The sequence below is a fragment of the Leucoraja erinacea genome, chromosome 36 (genome assembly GCF_028641065.1).
Source record: "Leucoraja erinacea ecotype New England chromosome 36, Leri_hhj_1, whole genome shotgun sequence".
Classification (NCBI taxonomy): Eukaryota; Metazoa; Chordata; class Chondrichthyes; order Rajiformes; family Rajidae; genus Leucoraja; species Leucoraja erinaceus.
Genome location: NC_073412.1, coordinates 1406182 through 1423940, shown reverse-complemented (window position 1 = coordinate 1423940; position 17759 = coordinate 1406182). Strand labels below are relative to the sequence as shown.

The 17759-nt window shown below is 46.1% G+C and overlaps 1 protein-coding gene across 3 annotated transcripts in view; it reads left to right on the top strand.

Annotated features, from left to right (window-relative positions):
* commd4 (COMM domain containing 4) overlaps window positions 1-17759 on the top strand; it is a 126333-nt gene that overhangs the window by 93893 nt on the left and 14681 nt on the right. The window lies entirely within an intron of this gene.

Here is a 17759-nt window from a genome sequence, read left to right as displayed (position 1 = left end):
CTGCTGCCTGTCTCGCTGAGTTTAGTGTCGATCTCAGAATGTATCCCTAATCATTCTCCTGTGTTAGCTACACTTCATTTGTAACGCTATATTCAGTTTCCTCTCCTCTTTGCTCCACCTGTAATTTGCGTGTACGGTTTGATGATAATCATCTACAGGTGAGTTACCTGGAGAGCATGCAAAACTAAGTGGCAAGTATAAAACAGTATCAATACCAGTAGCACGAGGAACAGCATCTCATATTTCATATTGGGCAGCTTACAGCCCAGTGGTATGAATATTGATTTCTCCAACTTCAAGTAACCCCGGCATTCCCTCCCTCTCCATCCCTCCCCCACCCAAGTCTCACCAGCTTCTCGTTCTCACCTAGCAAACAACAAACAATGGCCTGTTTCCTTTATCATTGTTACTTTTTTGCTAATCTTTCATTCATTTCTTCTACATCTCTCTACATAGAAACAGGAGTAGAGGCCATTCGGCCCTTCGAGCCTGCACCGCCATTCAATATGATCATGGCTGTCCATCCAACTCAGTATCCTGTACCTGCCTTCTCTCCATACCCCCTGATCCCTTTAGCCACAAGGGCCACATCTAACTCCCTCTTAAATAACCATATAACATATAACCATATAACAATTACAGCACGGAAACAGGCCCTCGGCCCTACAAGTCCGTGCCGAACAACATTTATCCCTTAGTCCCACCTGCCTGCACTCATACCATAACCCTCCATTCCCTTCTCATCCATATGCCTATCCAATTTATTTTTAAATGATACCAACGAACCTGCCTCCACCACTTCCACTGGAAGCTCATTCCACACCGCTACCACTCTCTGAGTAAAGAAATATAGCCAATGAACTGGCCTCAACTACCTTCTGTGGCAGAGAATTCCACAGATTCACCACTCTCTGTGTGAAAAATGTTTTTCTCATCTCGGTCCTAAAAGACTTCCCCCTTATCCTTAAACTGTGTGACCCCCTTGACATGGACATCACCATCTATATCTCTCGTTTCCCTTATCCCTAACCAGTCCCTTATCCCGAAATGTCACCCATTCCTTCTCTCCAGAGATGTTGCCTGACCTGCTGAGTTACTCCAGCAATTTGTGTCTATCTTCAATACAAAAACTATTTTTCTGGTAACTTCATAAACCTGTCCCTTAAATTACTCCTTTATTGTCTCGTGCATTCCATGATTAGATAACTATTCCTATTTCCTTGTGCCTCTAACGAACATATTTATGAGATTAATACTTGATTTCTATAAAGACTATTTCCTGAAGGCGTGTACACAATAACCTACTTAATTTATGCCTAACTGTTGCATAATACTAAGATACAAATACAAGAATATTACATTCAGCTATTTAAGACATTCTAGTGGATTAGGTAATACATTGGATATCTGACTCAAATAAATAATTGCAAGATACCGTAGGCATCGCTGCCTTTTCAAAGGCTTCTTTCAGACTGACTCATTTTGGAATTAGTTGGGATACTGAAGGACAGTTGCGAGAAGCTGCTTATGTTCGCAAAGCTGAAGATGCTGCAGTGGTGGGAAGTCTTCCATAGTTTAGAGATACAGCGCGGAAACACCACGCCGACCAGCGATCCCCGCACACTAACACTATCCTACACACACTAGGGACATTCACCAAGCCAATTAACCTACAAACCTGTACGTCTATGGAGTGTGGGAGGAAACAAAAGATCTCGGAGAAAACGCACGCAGGTCACGGGGAGAACGTGCAAACTCCGTACAGACAGCGCCCGTAGTCGGGATTGAACCCGGGTATCTGGAGCACTCTGTGAAACGTCACCTATCCATGTTCTCCACAGATGCTGCCTGACCTGCTGAGTTATGGTGCAGCAGCATCTATGGAGCTAAGGAAATTGGCAACGTTTCGGGCCGAAACCCTTCTGGAAATAGGCAACGTTTCGGGCCGAAACCCGGAAGGGTTTCGGGTCGAAACGTTGCCTATTTCCTTAGCTCCATAGATGCTGCTGCACCCGCTGAGTTACTCCAGCACTCTGTGAAACTTCACCTATCCATGTTCCCCACAGATGCTGCCTGACCCGCTGAGTTACTCCAGCACTCTGTGAAACGTCACCTATCCATGTTCCCCACAGATGCTGCCTGACCCGCTGAGTTACTCCAGCACTCTGTGAAACGTCACCTATCCATGATCTCCACAGATGCTGCCTGACCCGCTGAGTTACTCCAGCACTCTGTGAAACGTCACCTATCCATAGAAACATAGAAATTAGGTGCAGGAGTAGGCCATTCGGCCCTTCGAGCCTGCACCGCCATTCAATATGATCATGGCTGATCATCCAACTCAGTATCCCGTACCTGCCTTCTCTCCATACCCCCTGATCCCCTTAGCCACAAGGGCCACATCTAACCCTCTTAAATATAGCCAATGAAGTGGCCTCAACTACCCTCTGTGGCAGAGAGTTCCAGAGATTCACCACTCTCTGCGTGAAAAAAGTTCTTCTCATCTCGGTTTTAAAGGATTTCCCCTTTATCCTTAAGCTGTGACCCCTTGTCCTGGACTTCCCTAACATCGGGAGCAATCTTCCTGCATCTAGCCTGTCCAACCCCTTAAGAATTTTGTAAGTTTCTATAAGATCCCCTCTCAATCTTCTAAATTCTAGAGAGTATAAACCAAGTCTATCCAGTCTTTCTTCATAAGACAGTCCTGACATCCCAGGAATCAGTCTGGTGAACCGTCTCTGCACTCCCTCTATGGCAATAATGTCCTTCCTCAGATTTGGAGACCAAAACTGTACGCAATACTCCAGGTGTGGTCTCACCAAGACCCTGTACAACTGCAGTAGAACCTCTCTGCTCCTATACTCAAATCCTTTTGCAATGAAAGCTAACATACCATTCGCTTTCCTTACTGCCTGCTGCACCTGCATGCCTACCTTCAATGACTGGTGTACCATGACACCCAGGTCTCGCTGCATCTCCCCCTTTCCCAATCGGCCACCATTTAGATAATAGTCTGCTTTCCTGTTTTTGCCACCAAAATGGATAACCTCACATTTATCCACATTATACTGCATCTGCCAAACATTTGCCCACTCACCCAGCCTATCCAAGTCACCCTGCAGTCTCCTAGCATCCTCTTCACAGCTAACACTGCCCCCCAGCTTAGTGTCATCCGCAAACTTGGAGATATTGCCTTCAATTCCCTCATCCAGATCATTAATATATATTGTAAATAGCTGGGGTCCCAGTACTGTGCCTTGGGGTACCCCACTAGTCACTGCCTGCCATTGTGAAAAGGACCCGTTTACTCCTACTCTTTGCTTCCTGTTTGCCAGCCAGTTCTCTATCCACATCAATACTGAACCCCCAATGCCTTGTGCTTTAAGTTTGTATACTAATTTTTTATGTGGGACCTTGTCGAAAGCCTTCTGGAAGTCCAGATACACCACATCCACTGGTTCTCCCCTATCCACGCTACTAGTTACATCCTCGAAAAATTCTATAAGATTCGTCAGACATGATTTACCTTTCGTAAATCCATGCTGACTTTGTCCAATGATTTCACCACTTTCCAAATGTGCTGCTATCCCATCTTTAATAACTGACTCTAGCAGTTTCCCCACTACCGATGTTAGACTAACTGGTCTGTAATTCCCCATTTTCTCTCTCACTCCCTTCTTAAAAAGTGGGGTTACGATCCATGTTCTCCACAGATGCTGCCTGACCCACTGAGTTACTCCAGCACTCTGTGATGTGTTGACAAGGTGGACATGAAGGGGTTGTTGCCACACGAGTCTGAAGAAGGATCTCGGCCCGAAACGTCACCCATCCAGTTTGTACAGTCCCTATCTTTGCTTGACCTTGGCTATCCGCTCCGACCAATTCTTGCCGCACCCCCCCCCCACCCCGAACCAGATCCCCAGCGCCTTTAAGAAGTCAGGCTCGATGGTGAAGGGGATGGAAGATCGGTCGGGCCAGTTGCCAAACAGCATGGCCTCGCTCTTCCTGCGGTTCCCCCTGGCTCCCGTGGTCAACTCAAGCTGATCAATCTGCGGACCGACCCTGGATCCGAGCAGAAGACGGTGACATCGTCCATGTACAGGGAGGTTTTGACCTGAGTGCCTCCACTGCCTGGCAATGTCACTCCTCTTATCCTCATGAACCTTCCTGATGGACTCGGCAAAAGGTTCAATACAACAGACGGAACAAGACAGGGGAGAGAGGGCAACCCTGCCTGACACCAGACCTGATGGCTGTCACGCTGAGTTACTCCAGCATTTTGTGTCCATCATAGAAAGGTTTATAGCAGTCCATTTATAACAAGTTGCTTTTGATAAAGAGGTACTGGGATTAGATTTAGATTTCTTCAAGGCATTTGAGGTGAGATTAATGGTGCTTGATTTAAAAGATCGGAATGCAGGAGATATGATATTGGTGTGGATAGATTGATTGATGGCAAAGGAAATTGTAGAATTGATGTAAAATGCGTACGTTCCTGATTGGCAAAATGTAACAAATGTTATGTCACGGAGTCTGAACCATAAATGTTTACAAAGATGTGCAGGTTTGTAGGCAAATTGGCTCGGTGTAATTGTAAATTGTCCCTAGTGTGTGTGTAGGGTAGTGTTAGTGTGCGGGGATCGCTGGTCGGCACGGACTCGGTGGGCCGAAGGGCCTGTTTCCGCGCTGCATCTCTAAACTCTAAACTAAACTAAAACTAAGATTAATATTTTAAATAAGGACAGCTATGAGGTGTGAAAGCAGAAATGGTGAAAGTGAACTGGCAAATTAAATAAGGATTTGGTCAATGGTTGACGTTTAATGAAGGGCTCGGACGCATTTCAATGCAAAAAATCCAAGATAAACACTGAACAATTCAAGATAATCGTCTAGTCGTCATAGATATGTCCGGGAAGGAACTACAGATGCTGGTTTACACCGAAGATAGACACAAAATGCTGGAGTAACTCAGCGGGACTGAGCCGTCTGAAGAAGGGTCTCGACCAGAAATGTCAAGTCAATGATATTTCTATAGCACATTGAAAAACATCTCTCGTTCACCAAAGTGCTTTACATCAGTGCAGGTACAAACGTGTAACATACAGTGGTACATAGATCAACAATACATATATACATACATACATACATACAGCGCTCCCTCAGAGGACCTCAAGAAACGCTGGTGAGTAGAAATAGGTTTTAAGTCTAGACTTAAAGGAGGAGGCAGTTCTGATGAAGAGAGGAGCTGCAACCGCAAAAGCACGATCGCCCCTGAGCTTAAACCTGGACCGTGGGATAGTCAGTAGACCCAGGTCTGCCGACCTGAGGCACCTGGAGGTTGATATCGGGTGGTGGCAAGCCCGTTAAGGGTTTTGTATACGAATAAGAGGAGCTTGAAGTTGACTCTGTACTGTACTGGGAGCCAGTGGAGAGAGGCCAGGGTCGGGGTGATGTGGTCCCTTTTACAGGCACCCGTCAGGAGACTCGCTGTGGCGTTTTGGACCAGTTGCAGGCGGGACAGGGAAGATTGGCTGATGCCACTGTAAAGGGAGTTGCAGTAATCGAGGCGGGAGGAGATAAATGTGTGGATGATCTTTTCAAGATCTTTGAATTGGAAGAATGGTTTTATTTTAGCTATCGTTCGAAGCTGGAAGAAGCTAGCTTGTACCACGGCATTGACTTGTTCATCGAACTTCAAACGTCACCCATTCCTTCTCTCCAGAGATGCTGCCTGTCCCGCTGAGTTGAATAGTTCATAGCAGTTTTTAACAGAGGCAACTTGTGCTGTGGATAAAGAGATACTGATGGGTTACATTTAGATGTTCTCAAGGCATTCGAGGTGACATTAACGATGCTTGATTTAAAAGATCTGATTGTTGGGGATAAGATATTGGTGTGGATAGATTGACTGATGGCAAAGGAAATGAAGAATTGATAAACAAAATGTAACAAATGTTATGTCATGGTGACTCAACCACAATTTGTTACAAAGATGTTCAGGTTTGTAGGCTAATTGGTTTGGTCAAAATTGTAAATTGTCCCTAGTGCGTGTAGGATAGTGTTAGTGCATGGGGATTGCCGACCAACGCAGACTCGGTGGACTCTAAACTAAACTAAAGCCTGAAGTAGGGTCTCGACCCAGAACGTCACCCATTCCTTCGCTCCTGAGATGCTGCCTGTCCCGCTGAGTTACTCCAGCAATTTGTGTCAATCTTCGTTTTAAACCAGCATCTGCTGTTCCTTCCTTCACGAAACTAAAATGACTTGGATCTTGGCTACATCTGCTGAGAAGATTAGGTCGGTAGGAAAGACTACAACGACATTTATCTATATTATACTGCATCTGCCACGCATCTGCCCACTCACTCAACCTGTCCAGGTCACCCTGCAAACTCCTAACATCCTCTTCACAGTTCGCACTGCCACCCAGCTTTGTGTCATCCGCAAACTTGCTAGTGTTGCTCCTAATTCCTTCTTCCAAATCATTAATATATGGTAAACAGTTGCGGCCCCAACACTGAGCCTTGCGGCACTCCACTCGCCACTGCCTGCCATTCTGTAAAGGACCCGTTCACTCCTACTCTTTTATTCTATCTCTAACTTCTCTTGTCAGCCACGGTTGCCTCCTACTCCCCTTAGAATCTTTCTTCCTTTTTGGAATTTAATGATCCTGCATCTTCTGGATTATGCCCAGAAATTCCTGCCATTGCTGTTCCACCGTCATTCCTGCTAGGATCCCTTTCCAGTCTACCTTGGCCAGCTCCCCTCTCATGCCTTCATAGTCCCCTTTGTTCAACTGCATCACTGACACTTCCGATTTAACCTTCTCTTTCTCAAATTGCAGATTAAAACTAATCATATTATGATCACTACCTCCAAGCGGTTCCTTTACCTCGAGTTCTCTTATCAAATCTGGTTCAATGGACAACACTAAATCCAGGATTGCCTTTTCTCTGGTTGGCTCCATTACAAGCTGTTCTAAGAATCCATCTCGGAGGCATTCTACAAACTCTCTTTCTTGGGGTCCTGAACCAACCTGATTTTCCCAGTCTATTGAAACCCCCCATCACCACAGTGGCATTACCTTTGTTACATGCCAGTTTTAACTCCTGCTGCAACTTTCACCTTACATCCGGGCTACTATTTGGGATCTGTAGATAACACCAATTAGTGTCTTCTTGCCTTTACAATTCCTCAACTCAATCCACAGTGACTCTACCTGGTCAGTCCCTTTGTCTCTCCTCGCAAGGGACTGAATTCCATTCCCCACCAGAAGAGCTACCCCCCACCTCTGCCCACCTGCCTGTCCTTTCTATAGGATGTATACCCCTGAATATTAAGTTCCCAGGCCCGATCCTCCTGCAGCCAGGTCTCAGTAATCCCCACAATGACATATCTACCAACCTCTAACTGAGCCTCAAGCTCATCTACTTTACTTCTTATACTTATTCCCCCCCCCCCCCGCCCCCCCCGTTAATTCTGGGGTCATTAACTATCCCGTTACTACCTTTCCCTTTAACTGCGTCCTTGACTATCTAATTTGACACCCCCCCCTTATTTAGTTTTAAACCACACTTTTTTAAGTCACAGTGGCAAACCTGCCTGCCAGAATGCCGGTCCCCCACCTGTTAAGGTGCAATAGACAATAGATAATGTCCCTTTTGTACAGATTCTGTTGCAGGGTCGTGTATAATGTGCCTGTAATGATACAACACATGGAAATGTCATTGTTCTGGTCCCAGGACACACAACATCTCAACACTCTCGACTTCTGACTCAGTATCTGCAGTTGGCCAAAGCATACTCCTTTCCATTTTACAAACCCTCAGTGTTTTGCATAAAGATTTGCAAATACTTCCTGGAACAGGTATTAGGGAATATCTTCAGTAAACATTGTGAAAGCACCTCTTCATTCCTTCAGCGGCAGTGACAGGTTGGGCCACACCCTACACTGATTCTTTCCAGATAGCTCAACTTGCAGAAACTGCTTCATCACAATGTGTGTTGGTATCAGTCATTTGTCACGTTAGAATGAAGACCCTGCAACCTCCCGCAATGTACCTGCCCCCTTACCTGAACAGAACGGAGTGTGAGTAGCTCCCTCCAACCCATGGCAGGAGGCACAGTTGCTGTCCTACAGCACCAGGGACCTGTGTGGATGGGGCATCTTGGTTAGCATGGGCTAGTTGGGCCGAAGGGTCTGTTTCCCTGCTGTATCACTCGGTGACTGCAACTGTAAAAGTCTGGGTAGAATATGAGCAGGAACAAATATGTCGGTGGGGGCAGGGGTTGTGTGTGTGTGTGTGTGTGTGTGTGTGTGTGTGTGTGTGTGTGTGTGTGTGTGTGTGTGTGTGTGTGTGTGTGTGTGTGTGTGTGTGTGTGTGTGTGTGTGTGTGGTACAGTACAGGGGTGTGTGTGTGTGCGTGTGTGCGTGTGTGTGTGTGTGTGGTGTGTGTCTGTATAGGGTGTGTGTGTGTGTGTGTGTGTGTGTGTGTGTGTGTGTGTGTGTGTGTGTGTGTGTGTGTGTGTGTGTGTGTGTGTGCGCGCGTGTGTGCGTGTGTGTGTGTGAGTGTGTGTGTGTGTGTGTGTGTGTGTGCGCGTGTGTGTGTGTGTGTGTGTGTGTGTGTGTGTGTGTGTGTGTGTGTGTGTGTGTGTGTGTGCGTGTGTGTGTGCGCGTGTGTGTGCGTGTGAGTGTGTGTGTGTGCAACACTGGGGTACAGTACCGGTGTGTTTATTGTTGTTTAATTGTATTGTATTATATGTATGACTGCTGCAATTTCGTTCAGACTAAGTCTGAATGACAATAAAAGGCTATCTATCTATCTATCGGTGGGGACGGGTCAGGTACAGTAAGACCATGGTGAATAAGTGTGAGTTTTGTTGGATCGTACACAACAGTTGTGGCAACTATACACGTGTAAGCAGCGTGCCAGGAAGCTGCAGCATATATATCTGCAGGAATGCGTTTGACTCAGGAACACACATCAGAGCCAGTTTGCTAAATGTCAATGACGTTCCTCACAGTTTCGGCGGGACCTTGTTCCTTTTTATTTTATTGCTGTTCCTGGAGGAGTCTTGCTGTGTTCTAATCGTCTCTGAAGGTGTAGCAGTGTTTGTAGTCACAATTGTGCCCAAGGTCACACATCTAACTGGTAATTACTTCTTCAGAGGTATCACAGGTTATGTGTCACTAACTAAACAAAAATCATGTTCAGGTATTCAGTTTCCTTGACATGAATCATCACCGCTCTCTACACTGCACAAACCATGGGCTATTTCCAATATCCTTCAGGAAAAAAACATTTCGGGTCGAAACCCTCAGTCTGAAGAAGGGTCTCGACCAGAAACGTCACCCATTCCTTCTCTCCAGAGATGCTGCCTGTCCCGCTGAGTTACTCCAGCACTTTGTGTCCAAATATGATGGTGTTCGTTCCCGTTGTGTGTTCTGTTTATTGTATGTTTAGTGGCTGTTGTTCCAGCACTGTATGTACTGTACTTTCTCCCCACAGATGCTGCCCGATCCGTTGAGTTCTGCCAGCTCTTTGCCCCAGCATTGCTTGGACATATCTTCAACTTGGAGAATGGAGTCAAAAGGAGAAGTTATTCAGTTTGGGATCGATAACCACCATGCAAAGGGTGCACAGCCTAAAGTTGTAGGACAACGTGTTCTATTTGATCGTATTTGATTGTGCACGCCAGGTTGATTGCATTCATCGAAACAAGGCGGACCACGTGAAGGTTGCAATCTCCCACCCCAGGAGAAGGACTGATTAGTCCTCACATATTCCTGCCCTTCTATGCACCCCCTCTCCTCTCTGCATCTTAAACACACCTCTGTGTAGGAAGGATCTGCAGATGCTGCTTTACACCCAAGATAGACACAAAAAGCTGGAGTAACTCAGCGGGACAGGCAGCATCTCTGGAGAGAAGGAATGGGTGACGTTTCGGGTCGAGACCCTTCTTCAGACTTAAACATACCTTTGTTGTTAGTTAAACTAAATTAACCATTCACTCCATTTCTCCACAGAGGCTGCCAGACTGGCTGAGCGATTCCAGCACTTTCTGGTTTTAGTTCACGTTGGTTCAGAGATGACAGAAAAACAGGCCCTTCGTCCCACCACGTTTATGCTGTTCTTCAAGTCTCCATCGACACTAATCCTATTTTAGCTGTATTTTAGTCCACAGCACGCAACAATAGACAATAGGTGCAGGAGTAGGCCATTCGGCCCTTCGAGCTAACACCGCCATTCAATGTGATCATGTCTGATCATCCACAATCAGTAGTCCCCATATCCCCTGACTCCGCTATCTTTAAGAGCCCTATCTAGCTCTCTCTTGAAAGTATCCAGAGAACCGGCCTCCACCGCCCTCTGAGGCAGAGAATTCCACAGACTCACCACTCTCTGTGAGAAAAATTGTTTCCTCGTCTCCGTTCAAAATGGCTTACCCCTTATTCTTAAACTGTGGCCCCTGGTTCTGGACTCCCCCAACATCGGGAACATGTTTCCTGCCTCTAGCACGTCCAAACCCTGAATAATCTTATATGTTTCAATAAGATCCCCTCTCATCCTTCTAAACCCCAGAGTGTACAAGCCCAGCTGCTCCATTCTCTCAGCATATGACAGTCCCACCATCCCAGGAATTAACCTTGTAAACCTACGCTGGGCTCCCTCAATAGCAAGAATGTCCTTCCTCAAATTAGGAGACCAAAACTGCACAGAATACTCCAGGTGTGGTCTCACTAGGGCCCTGTACAACTGCAGAAGGTCTCTTTGCTCCTGTACTCGACTCCTCTTGTTATGAAGGCCAACATGCCATTTGCTTTCTTCACTGCCTGCTGTACTTGCAAAACAAGAAGTTTTTCACTGTACCTCGGTACACGTGACAATAATGAACCAGACTGGTTTATATTAACTGCTACAGAATCTTCTTGCAACCTCTGCCACAGATAGATGCAGAGGCTAGATCATCAGAGGCATCTACAGAAGAGGCGGATGAACCTTTGGATGACCAGGGAACTGAGGGCTATAGAGAATTGTCACAACAGTGGATCTGAGGCTGGGGTAGATCAGCCGTGATCAGATGGAATAGTGGTGGGAGGCAGACCTGGTGGGGTAGACTGTTCCTGCTCCCATTTTATGTTCCAATAATTGGATTTTCTCCAGCGTAAAGAACAAAGTGAAAATCCGAAGCCCAGTCAAGTTCACACTTGTATTCAACACTCTTACATAACTAACTGGAACACATTTGCATTTTACATGTTTTTTCCACCCAAGTGCAAGTTATATAACAAACCAAACAAGGTGGATGATGTGGACTCAACGTGTGAAATTCAGATGAGTACAGATCGAAATGCCATCATAACACAGCAAATTGCTGCCTGACTTGCAATGATACTGGACCCAACCTTTGCCCCGGGTATCCGTTGTCATTGATCTGGCTACTCAACTTTGCTTCATAAAGACTTTCCTGAAAGTCTTTTAAATGTTCTGACAAACATCAAACTTACAAGTAACCTCACACATCCCACACTAGTTCAGAGCCGTCAATAGTCAATAGTACTGGACCAAGGAACTGATCGTGGACTTTGGAAGAGAAAGAATGAGGAGCGTGTGTTCATGTTTTAAGAAGGAACTGCAGATGCTGGAAAAAAAATCGAAGGTAGACAAAAATGCTGGGGAAACTCAGCGGGTGAGGCAGCATCTATGGAGCGAATGGAAGGAATAGGTGACGTTTCGGGACGAGACCCTTCAACAGACTGATGTCGGGGTGAAGAAAGGAAGGGGCGGAGACAGTAGGCTTGAGGGAGAGCTGGGAAGGGGGAGGGAAATGAGGGAGAAAGCAAGGACTACCTGAAATTGGAGATGTTACAACTTGTGTTCATCATCGGTGGAGACGAAATCTTCAAACTCCAGGGCATGCATATCTGTGAAGATCAGTCCTGGACCCAACACGTTGATGCAATCAAGAAGGAAGCCCATCAACACCTCTCCCTCCTCAGAACGTTGAGTAGATTTGGTGTGTCAACAAATACTCTGTTGAACCTCTACAGGTGTACAGTAGAGAGTGTGCGGACTGCTTTCAAACACAGCCTGATCCAGCAATTCATATTTTTAAGGACAAGAGAGGCAAATTCTTGATTAGAACGGGTGCCAAGGGTTATGGGGAGAGGGCAGGAAAATGGGACGAGGAGGCAGAGATCAGCCCTGTGGAGTGGACTCGATGGGCCGAATGGCCTAATTCTACTCCTGTAACTTGTGAACTCAAACGCCCAGAAACATTTGAGCGCATTACAAAAGTGATGAACACTGACCTCCCCGCCATCGAAGGTCCATCACAAATACTGGCCTCCCCACTATCGATGGGATCTACAAAGACACAGCCAGCATCATCAGAGACCTACACCACCCTGGCCATGCTCTCATCTCACTCCTGCCATCAGGAAGAATTTGCAGAAGCCTGAATATTGTAAAGTCCAGGTTCAGGGGCAGCTTCTTCCATTAAACCATCAGTCTATTGAACTCTACAACCTCCAAATAAGCTCAGAACTTTATACACTTGGGGGGCAGTGTTTTTATCTTTGCACTATTATTGCTGTTTGTATATACTGAACCTTTTTTCTTTAGTGTGGGATTTAGAGACGATTCTGTTTACATATCTGTTGTCAGAATGTCATTGCCCTGTTTCGGGTCATATGACAAATACATTCGTGACTCTTAATGGAAAATAATCCTGTTATTTATTTGATAGCAATTGAATTATTCAAATAAGCAGAGCCATATCCTCAATACTCAAAGGTTGAAATTTGGATAATAAAAAGATGAATCAGAAGGGAAATTACAAGATGAATGCACGTTCTAGAGCGCGTGCTTTCAGGAGGGGCAAAGTTTAAAGGAGGTGTGCGGGGAAAATGTTCTTACACAGAGGGCGGTGGGTGCCTGGAACGTGCTGCTAGGGGTGGTGGTTGAAGCAGATACCTATTACAGGCTTTCTCCTGCACCACCTCTCTTCCAGCTTTCTGAAGAAGTGTCCAAACCCAAACCGTCGCCTAAACATGTTCTCCACAGATGCTGCCTGACCCGCTGAGTTACTCCAGCACTCTGTGAAACGTCACCTATCCATGTTCTCCACAGATGCTGCCTGACCCGCTGAGTTACTCCAGCATTCTGTGAAACGTCACCTATCCATGTTCTCCACAGATGCTGCCTGACCCGCTGAGTTACTCCAGCACTCCGTGTAAACCAGCATCTGCAGTTCCGACTTTTTCCATTGCTGTGACTACTTTTAAACTCAGTTCCCTCTTTACTTTGAGATTGCAACCTTCAGCCCTGTTTCGACGAATGCAATCAACCTGGCGTGCACAATCAAATAAGATCCAATAGAACAAGTTGTCCTACAACATTGGGCTGTGCACACCGTACGCAAGAACAACTCCCAACATGGATTCCCTTTCAACACAATGAGCCCTCTATATACCCAATAAATTAAATGTCCCGCAACATGCAATCATCTAGTTCAGAGAAAGGCCATCCATCCCGTTGCAACGGCCCTGACTCTACCTCATCCAATTATCTCCTGTCCATTCATTTCCTGCATAGCCCTGTAATTACTTCTCGTTTGGAAAATATATCAATTACTTTCTGAAAGTCAAGATTACAGCGGTGGGGAAAGCAGATTTCTAGATCTCAACATGACGTATCGGGCCAGTGTGAAGAAGGGTCCCGACCCACAATGTTATTGGTCCAATTCCCTCCACTTAGTTTGGAGATACAGGCACGTTAAACGCAGACGTACGATATGAGGAGCGTAGATAAACTCGCACTTACATAAGCAATTATTTAATCCCATTGACACCCATGTAGTCTCAGTGTTGGAGCTCCCCCCTGTGGATGGACACAAAAAGCTGCGGTAACTCAGCGGGACAGGTAGCATCTCTGGAGAGAAGGAGTGGGTGACGTTTTGGGTCGGGACCCTTCTTCAGACCGAGAGGCAGAGCTCCTTCATAATCTCCACGCCGGAGCTCCCCCGTAGTCTCCACCTCAGAGCTCCTTCATGGTCTCCCCTTCGTAGTTCCTTAATGGCCTCTGCTTCGGAACTCCACCGTGGTCTCCACCTAGGAGCTCCCCCCATGGTCTCCACCTTGGAGCTCCCCCCGTGGTCTCCACCTTGGAGCTCCTTCGTGTCCTCCACCTTGGAGCTCCCCCGTGGTCTCCACCTTGGAGCTCCCCCCCGTGGCCTCCACGTTGAACAGTAAATGAACATGTGCCATACCTACACAAGAGCCCATGGGACACAACCCTTACTCAAGTCGGCGAGTGTCTGTACAACATGGAGACAGGACTTTCAGCCCCACCGTGTCCACCATTCACCCATTTACACTAGTTCTATATTATCCCACTTTCTCATCCACTCCCTACACACTAAGGGCAAGTTTTACAGGAGGGACAATTAACATATAAACCTTATGACTTTGAGATGTGGGAGGAAACCAGAGCTCCTGCAGGAAACCCTTACCTGCAGGCTCTTGTGCCTCCATCACTTTTTTTTAGTTTAGTTTAGAGACACAGTGCAGAAACAGGCCCTTCGGCCCACCGAGTCTGTACCGACCGGCGATCCCCGCACCTTAACAACACCCTCCACACACTAGGGACAATTTAAATTGACCTACAAACCTGCGCGTCTTTGGAGTGCGGGAGGAAACCGAAGAACTCGGGGGAAACCCGTGCGATCACGGGGAGATTTACTCGGGAAATTCATTCTGAGGCAGTCGGGTCAATGTGACACAAACCTAAAATCAGAATCATTTCGCTGTAAACAGTATGGTTCAGTGTCTAGAAAACTAATATTTCTAGACATGAGGGAAATAAATAGGCCCTGGTGGGCAGAGAGGTGAGTAGGAAATAAATATGTCCCTCAGCGAGAATCTTCAATAGAGGGGCTTGAAACCCTAACCCTGCAAGATTGGTCGAAGGGTAAAGGGTGGGGTTTTTTAAGCATTAAAAAACGAGGTAATATATTTCCCAGGGTTAAAATTGGACCCAAACCTTTAAGTTAAATAGAACCACTCTGACAAAGGATATGCAATCCCCATTATTAAAGACCCCTATCATCCATCACATCACATCTTCTCTCTAGACTCTCTAGAATTTAGAAGATTGAGGGGGAATCTTATAGAAACTTACAAAATTCTTAAGGGGTTGGACAGGTAGATGCAGGAAGATTGTTCCCGATGTTAGGGAAGTCCAGGACATATGTCACAGCTTAAGGATAAGGGGGAAATCCTTATAAAACCGAGATGAGAAAAACATTTTTCACACAGAGAGTGGTGAATCTCTGGAACTCTCTGCCACAGAGGGTAGTCGAGGCCACAGTTCATTGGCTATATTTAAGAGGGAGTTAGATGTGGCCCTTGTGGCTAAGGGGGTCAGGGGGTATGGAGAGAAGGCAGGTACGGGATACTGAGTTGGATGATCAGCCATGATCATATTGAATGGCGGTGCAGGCTCGAAGGGCCGAATAACCTACTCCTGCACCTAATTTCTATGTTTCTATGTTTCTCCATTCTGCCATCTGGGAAGAGATACAGGAGCATCAGCTGCAGAACCAGCAGGATGCTCCACAGCTTCTTCCCACAGGCAATAAGACTGGTTAACGGACTGTGTCCCCTCCCCATATATCATACACCAACACATCTAACCTCGCCCATACTTTGGCAGCAAGGCAAAGCCACTGTTCGGTCTGAATGTGTTTTTAGTTCAATTATCAGGTCTATATTAGATATGTTAATTTTAAAATTGTATTTATTTATTCTGTTTTTATTAACTGCTTCCTGCACTGACAGGAAGTGATTGGGAAACAATGTTTTAGTTTCTTCTGTGTTTGTAAGTACTCAGTGAAATGACATTAAAGTAAATACTGTATACAATGTTATTCCAATTCCCTAAGGAGAGAGAAAGTCTTGGAACATTTAATCTGATCTACAGTACCAACAAGTGAAAGCTTGTGATGAAATGCCATCTCGTGAACATATTTACACCACTCGCACCAAACTCAAATTAAAAAAAAACCCAAACTAAGAACTCAACTCTGGTCCTGTCCAGGAGCATCAGCTTTAAGGCAGTGGGGGTCCACTGTGTACTGCTAGATCTGGTTGTAAATGAAGTTAATAAAGAATTCTACTGGTAATGTCACACTTTCTGTTTAAATCCCCTCATTATCACTTCTTACAAAACCAACAATGGAGCATTGTGGGCTCCATCTTTCCTTTGTCATCGGTGCCGGCTCTGATTTGTTCAGAACACCTCCATACCTCTGGTCTCCCCTCTCCCCGACTCCCAGTCTGAAGAAGGGTCTCTACACAACACGCCTCATCTAAGCCATTCCCACCTGCCTGCCTTTGGCCCACATTCCTCTAAACCTGTTCTATCCATGTACCTAAATTATTCTTAAGAGGTACGTAAGTTTGAAAGTGCACACCTCCAGATTCGGGACATTTTCTTCCCAGTTGTTATCAGGCAACTGAACCGTCCTCTCACCAGTTAAAGAGTGGTCCTAATCTCCCATCTACCTCATGGTGGACCTTTGGACTATTTTTAATCAGACTTCATATATCTTTCACTAAATGTGGTACCATTTATCCTTTAACTGTGCAGTGTACGGCCTGATTGTATTCATGCAGTCTTTCTTTTGACTGCAAAGCAGGCAAACAAAAGCTTGTCACTGTACCTCAGCACACTCACCCTTCCACCCATATCCCTCCCTCCTTTTCTGACACCCTTTGACCTCCTATTCACCTCTAGCCTTTGACACTTTACCCCACTCCTGCACCTATTTTGTCTATTGTCACACTTTCTGCACAAATCCCTTCATTATCACCTCTTACAAAGCCAGCAATGGAGCATTGTGGGCTCCTTTGTGGGCCCTCTTCCGCTCGAAACTTCGTCTGTCCATAGATGCTGCTCGATTCGCAGAGTTCCTGCACCATCGGTCAGAGTATCGGGTATTGAAGATGGGAGGTCATGTTACAGTTGTACAAGACGTTGGTGAGGCCACATTGAGAGCATTGTGTTCAGTTCTGGCACCGTGTTATAGGAAAGATGTTGTCAAATTGGAAAGGGTACAGAGAAGATTCACGAGGATATTGTCAGGACTAGAGGGTGTGAGCTACAGTGAGAGGTTGAGTAGGCTGGGTCTCCATTCCTTGGAGCACAGGAGGATGAGGGGTGATCTTATAGAGATGTATAAAATCATGAGAGGAATAGATCGGGTAGATGCACAGAGTCTCTTGCCCAGAGTAGAGGAATCGAGGACCAGAGAACATAGATTTAAGGTGAAGGGGTAAAGATTTAATAGGATTCTGAGGGTTAACTTTTTCACACAGAGGGTGGTGGGTGTACGGAACAAGCTGCCAGAGGAGGTAGTTGAGGCTGGGACCATCCCAATATTTAAGAAACAGTTAGACAGGTACATGGATGGGATAGGTTTGGGAGGATATGGACCAAACGCAGGCAGGTGGGACTAATGTAGATGAGAGATGTTGGCGGGTGTGGGCAAGCTGGGCCTGTTTCCACGCTGTGTCACTCTATGACATTTCACATTGAGGGGTACAGATCAGCACAGCTACAGGCTCTTTGTCCCTCTATGTCTGTGCCCAACTCTTGTCTGCCTGCACGTGATCCATATCCCCCTCTAACCACGTGTCTGTTTGCAATCAACAGCGGCGAATCTTCACGGCTTGTTCACTCAAGGTGAATGGGCCA